The following is a 6,694-nucleotide window of genomic DNA, read 5'->3' on the forward strand; positions in this document are numbered from 1 at the left end:
CTAACCCTAACTTTATTCCTACGCCTATGCCACCCCCTAACCCCAACCCTAATGCTACCCACCATCCCCTAACCCCAAACCTCACTCCTCCTCTACCCCCCTGCTCCTACCCCCTTCCCCTATACCTAACACAAGCCCACTTCCCCGAACTATAGACCTAACCATAAACCAAGATATAGCCCTACCCCATGTCTCCTAACACTAACCCTAACTCTACCCAACTTCCCCAACCCTAAACTAAACCCTATCCCTATCCCTTACAACCTACCTCCTTCCCCTAACCCTACCTCCTACCCCTTCCCCATACCCGCACCCCCTACAACTATCCCCTTCCCCTAACCATACCTACTACACCTTCCCCATACCCACACCCCCTACAACTACCCCCTACCCTATCCCTTACAACCTACCCCCTTCCCCTAACCCTACCCCTTCCCCATACCCACACCCCCTACCACTATCCCTACCCTATCCCTTACAACCTACCCACTTCCCCTAACCCTACCTCCTACCCCTTCCCCATCCCCGCACCCCCTACCACTACCCCCTACCCTACCCCTTACCACAACCCCTACCCTTACCCCCTTCCACTACCCCCTTTCTCCTACCCCCTTCCCCTCCCCCTCCTTCCCCTAGGTTAGGGGTAGGAAGGGGAAAGGGAAGGGGGAGGGGAAGGGGAGGAGGAGAAAGGGAGGGGAAGGGGGAGGGTTAGGGGAGGGGATGGGGGAGGGGAAGGGGAGGGGGAAAGGGGAAGGGAAGGGCGGAGGGGAAGAGGGAGGTGAAGAGTGGAGGGCTGGGGTTAGGGCATAGGTGTGAGGACAGGGGAAGGGGAAGATGAGCGGGAGGGGGTTGGGATGAAGGAGGGGTAGAGGAGAAGAGGGGAAGTGGGTGAAGGGACATGGAAGAGGCAGGGAATGGGGTTGGCAGGGCCAGAGGGATACGACGGGGAGGGGTTCAGGCCATCATGATGTTGTCCGTCCTCTGTTCAGCTGGGATGCGAGGTTCTTCTGGACTCGTGTCTTGTCTCTGAGATCGCTCCTTCTCCTGGGAAGAGAAATACGAGTGATAGAGATACTGTCTCTGAGGCCTGAACACAATGACTTTGGAGGGTCCCAACACTTCCCCCATCATCCCCCCTACCCCTGAACCCTCCCCTCCCTCACACCAGTACTCTCCATTTTTCTTGAATTCCTGTCCATATTAAAATCCTTTTCATGCCTTTTTTGGACAAGCCTCCGCTACTACCCCGACAATGCATTCCAGCCACCCACTACATTCTGTGTGAATAAAATGTGCCCCTCACGTCTTGCCTAAATTTCCCTCAGCTCACCTTATTTAGACGTCCTCTGGTATTCTCGCCCCAGGAATGCACACAATATTCCAATTGTGGTCTGACGAGAATTTTATACATCTGCAACGATACCTCTCGGTTTTTGAACTCAATCCCCTGACTCCTGAAGGCCAGCACACAATACACCATCTTAAACTCCCTCTCAATTTGCACAGCAACCTTGAGTGATATATGGAGCAGGATCTAAATATTTCTCTGTCCTGCACACTGTTCATAATCCTGCCATTAACCAAGTGCTCTGCCCACACATTCTTGTAATCCGCATTCAATGAAGATATTGGTCTATATGAAGCTACTTTTAATGGGTCTCCAACCTTCTTTGGAATAACTGTTATTCGTGCCCTTGAAAATTACTCTGGAAATAAACCTGGACCAGTTGCTTATTTAAGTACATCTGATTTACAGGATTGAACTCCATCTGTCACTTCTCTGCAAACTGGATGACCTATGACAACCTTCTACACTGTCTACAACATCTCTACCTCTGTGTCATCCCCTGACGTACCCACCCTTCCACTCCCATCATCATTCATAAAAATCACAAAGAGCAGGGGTCCCAGAGCAGATCCCTTTGGAGCGCCACTAGTCATTGTTCCATCTACTACTACCCTCTGTTTTCTGCAGACAAGCCAATTCTGAATCCACACAGCCAAGGCTCCATGGATCCCATGCCTCCGGACATTCTGAATGAGGCCACTGTGGTGACCTTGTCAAGCACCTTACTAAAATCCTCGTGCAGCAAATACAGACCTTGACCTTCATCTATTTCCTTTGACACCTCCTCGAAAAACTCAATTTGACTCGTGAAGCAGGACCTGCTCCTCACAAAACTATCCATGAGTTTCCCCAGCATGTTTGGGCATTGCCCTCGGCCCCAGAATCTGCAGACTTCCTGGCGAGTCCCTCCCTTACCCCTTCCCAGAGCTTCCGCATCCATTAGAACATCAAGCATTGCTGCCCAGTACAGGCCCTTTGGCCCATAAAGGCTGTACTGACCTTTGTAAATGTTCTCCACAACCTTTACCTGTACCACACCCATAGGAACATAGGAAGTGGGAACAGGAATAGGACAAAAATGGCCTATCGAGCCTGCTCCGCCATTCAATACGATCATGGCTGATCTAATTTATGACCAAACTCGACCTACCCTGCCTTCTCGCCATATCCCCAAATTCCTCTATCATGTAAAAATTCTGTTCCCTTACATCCACATGCTCGTCTCAGAGACTTTTATATGTACCTATTCTACCAACCGCTACCACTTTCTCTGGTGACGCATTCAAAGCTCTCACAACTCTCTGCATAAAAAAAATCTCCCCTCACCTGAAGCGGATGCTCTCTGAGATTTGCACCTGACACTTTAGGAAAGGTTTCTGGCTGTTCATTCCATCTAAGGCCCCCACAATCTTATTTAGAATAAGTTATTAAGCTGTGGAAGTGGCAAGTTGGGAGAGGGAGGAGGGGAGAGAGCTGGTGGGGGAGGGGTGAGAGCTGGTGGGGAGGGGACAAGGCCGTGTTGTGGAGAGGGATCAGGACCGCGTTGAGGTGGTGAACGGACAGACATGGGTGGATCTACCTGCCGAAATAAAGGAGCAATAAGAAGGCCATCTCGGGATCTACCAGCATCTTCTGGGGCTTGATGTCTCAATGGAAAACCCCCTGAGGATGGAAGTAGGCCATGCTCTGCTACAGCTGGTACATGAACATCTGGCAACACAACGATTTAACATGACCCACTCTGCCTCCACACTGGCCGGGTCTATATCCTGAGGGTAAGGGGAGGTGGGTGAAGGGCCCCTCCCTGCCAATCAACATCCATCCTCATCATCCTCTCCACCCCTCTCCCCTCACTACCCTTTCTCTCCTCACCAATACCCATTGAGACCCTCATGCACCCTTCATCGATATCCAGTCCCCAGCGAGACTCAGCCAGTAAACTCCTTCATATCCTCCAACCCCACCATCCAAGCTTGCCCCAGTGGACAACTTGACCACCCAGACCCACAACCACCTTGATGTAGATCATGGGAATGGGCTGCTTGGCCTTGTTGAAGTGCTGGACCATGCAGTGAACCGTCTTGGGAACATAGTCCAGACCCAGATTCAAATAAACCTGTTTTCCTCTTGGACACAATACAAACATGTCAGCTGGATTTACCCTCCAAAACCCCGTGCCTCTCCCAACAGGAGTGCCAGCCCCTCCTGCTCTCTGTAGGCCTGATGCCCCCACTGCTCAACACAACATGGCATGAATCCAACGGCTCAGCGAGCAGAGCGTCAACAGGCCGTAGTGGACCCGTCCGCTGCCCCATCATTCGGCTTCTGGTGAGACTGCACATAATGTGCAGCTCTGACCGCCCTCCCTCGTGAGGCAAGGATTCACCGGGGGAGAAAAACCATTGACGTTTCGAGATGAGAAATGTTTGCAGTCGGGTGTTGGCTGGGGTCGAACATGTGGAGGCTGAGTTGTTGGGACGATTCAGAGCAGGCGTTGATTTGGAAGCGCACCAAAAGGTGCCAAAAGTGAGTTATGGGGGAAAGTACATTCGTGAAATGAATTGGGGAAACAGACTGGAGGGGCTGAGTGGCCGAATTTGGCGACCTTGTCTTGTGGTCTTGGCTGCTGCTGTCTGGAGTTGAAATGGCAAGAGGTCATGAGTTAATGGGTGAGGAGCAGGGCAGCCAACGTCAAAGAGTCAGCACTGGTCAGAGGGGCAGGATGGAGGCAAAAGAGAGGCTGCAGCGAGACAGATCGATTGAAGGAATGGGGAAGGTAGCAGCAAATGATATGCATCAGAGTGAGGGTGGGGTGGGTGCAGGTGGATCTTACCTTGACTACAGAGGAGAAGTTGAGAAGAGGGACAATTATGGTGTGATCCAACTTTCGCACGATCTGCAGTTTGCGGTTCTATGGCGAGAGAAGAACATCAGCAAGGCTGGGCGATGGGTCGGGGCCCCGACGGGCAACTTGTCCAAGTTGAGGGGGGAGGCGGGGAGGAGATTTGTCAAGAGGTCAGAGGTGGGGAACTCCAAGGGAGGCCGAAGTGGGGGACTTTTCGAGAGTCAGTGGGGGGGACTTTTCGTGTCGCTGGAGTGGGGACTCGTCAGGGGGTTCAATGAAGTATCATTTCAGTTTTTATGATTGTTTTCCCAGCTTCTACTAAACAATGAATTTGCAGAAAATCTTTGATATTTGCCAGGTGAGTGTGTGTGTGTGTGTGTGTGTGTGTGTGTGTGTGTGTGTGTGTGTGTGTGTGTGTGTGTGTGTGTGTGTGTGTGTGTGTGTGTGTGAGTGTGTGTGTGTGTGTGTGGGGTGGGGGGTTGTGTGTGGTGAGGGGGGCTGCTGTTGTGGGTTTGTGTGACTTTCTCTGTTTCCAAACCCCATGGCTGCTTTGGTCTCTGTCAGATGCTCCTCTTTCCACCCCCCTTCAAAAATGTGTTTGGGGTGTTGTTTGTCAATTGGGTGTAATTGTGTGAAACGGGCTCATGTGTCGCAAGGGCCTGTGAACGTGCTGTAGGCCCTAAATTTAAATATCAGGGTTTTTCATTTCCACACAACTGCTCCTCCCCCTCACCTTGAATCTCTTGTCTTGCAAGATCTTCTTGATGGCAATCAGCTCTCCGGAGTCCACCGGCCTTGCCTGGTACACCACACCGAAAGATCCATTGTCGATGATTTTAACATCTGTGCAGGACACCACCTTGGGGACGTTGGGTCCATGACACGGTGTGGCCACCTCTGTTGTGGCCTTATTGCCATGTCCTCTGGGGCAGAAGCAGCAGCATTTACACACCCAGAGGGTACACAACAGGTCATTTATCCCAGCCCAGCCTTGTTGTCCGAGTTAGTCTCTACCCCTCCCTCTACCTCCCTTCCAAGGGTCTCCAAAATGTCAGAATTGATCCTCTAGTGGTTCGTTCCAGCCTCTCAGTAGAAATATTGCCACCCCAGGTCCCTCTTTGATCACTCTCCTCAGACTGAGGCCAGTTCCGCAGCCGTTCACTTTATTTACAACCCTCCCTCCATGAGAGGATCGGGTCATCCTTGACCTTCAGCACGTCCCGGGGAGATGAACCACTCTGAACCCTACCACGGGTTTAGCAGAAGCCCTCCACATTCCCAGAAGCTCAGCAACACCGTGATCTTCCTTGATGCAAGCGAGACCTCGTCACCTGAGGGAGCAGGTGGTGCGGAGAGAGCCCCACGCTTCACCGCTCAACTCTGTTGGGTCTGCCGCAGCAGAAACACTTTCTAGCACCTTGATCCAGGTCCACTGGGGGAAAGAATCCTATCCCGGTTGGGGGAGTGTGGGGGTGTATGCAAGGGTGGAAGGGATCTTGTAACCACGGAGGGGGGGGGGCGTGGCGGGTGGAGGAGCGGTCGTGTCTCTCAGTGGACAGATCCCATTCCAGGTGGAGGGGGAGCTCTGTCCCATTTCTGTTGAAAGGTCTGCCTTCCATCCCCCTCGCAACTTCTCTTCTCCCTCAGACACCTCACACTCTCCCCTGCCCCGAATCCTCTACCACACTCTCATCCCCCACCCAACACCACCCCCATGGTTTCCCCAGTGCTTTCTGTCCCCTCGCACCCCATCCCCCCAGCTCAATCCTATGTCCCCTATCTCTGATCCAATCTCCCTTGACATTAGCCTGTGGTGCTACCCCGTTCCTTTGTTCTCCCCTCCACTCCTACAGACCCCATCCCTGTATCCCCTCACATGCCATTGTTCTCCCCTCCCCAGTCCCCTCCAGCTGCCTCATAAAGTGCCCTGCACTCAGGATGGGGAGAGTGGATTAAAAGTAGCCTCCATTCTCTCCGCCCACACTGGGTAAAGGATGGTGCCAGAGGAGTCTCTGTCCCAGTAGGGGAGCATGTAACAGGCTCTTTATCTCACCCATGGGTGCAGGGTGCTTCCAAACACAACCCTGTTGATCAGAGGGTCCCTGGGATGAGACAGCGTCCTACTCCGACACGTGGGCCAGAATCCCCTTCCAGGAGAGACATCTTTCTTTTGTTGCTGTGCCATGGCACGACTCAGCTTTGGCTGCCCCATGCAGTGACATCATCACCCCCTCTGTGTCATCATCTCCCCCCTCTGTGACATCTCCCCTCTCTGTGACACCCCTAGTGTAATGGGCAGGGACATCCAACCATTTAAATCCTCCTCAATTTCCCCAAGCAAGGGGAGAATAAATCAGCTGGTCTAAATTACTCGTTGTTATCTATTCTAACTCCTAGATATTTGATCCCATTTTGCCGCCACATTTGTTGACTATTTTCTTGACATTGGCTCTAATCCCCCTTCCTAAGTGACATGATTTTGCACATATCCCAAAAGAACT

At 52.3% G+C, this 6,694-nt stretch overlaps 1 long non-coding RNA gene across 2 annotated transcripts; it reads right to left on the reverse strand.

The window, feature by feature from the left end:
• Positions 1–535: 535 nt before the first annotated feature.
• On the reverse strand, positions 536–6,334 carry LOC138745462 (uncharacterized). 2 transcript variants are annotated; one of them, XR_011346279.1, is made up of 4 exons: positions 6,247–6,334; positions 4,927–5,116; positions 4,182–4,259; positions 536–1,044 (listed from the first exon to the last, which is right to left on the reverse strand). It is a non-coding gene; the product is annotated as an uncharacterized lncRNA (long non-coding RNA). The 2 variants fall into 2 exon arrangements; XR_011346278.1 differs by lacking the exon at positions 6,247–6,334 and having other exon boundaries at positions 4,927–5,200.
• Between the last annotated feature and the right edge of the window lie 360 nt (positions 6,335–6,694).

Source organism: Narcine bancroftii, chromosome 11, assembly GCF_036971445.1.
Source record: "Narcine bancroftii isolate sNarBan1 chromosome 11, sNarBan1.hap1, whole genome shotgun sequence".
Lineage (NCBI taxonomy): Eukaryota > Metazoa > Chordata > Chondrichthyes > Torpediniformes > Narcinidae > Narcine > Narcine bancroftii.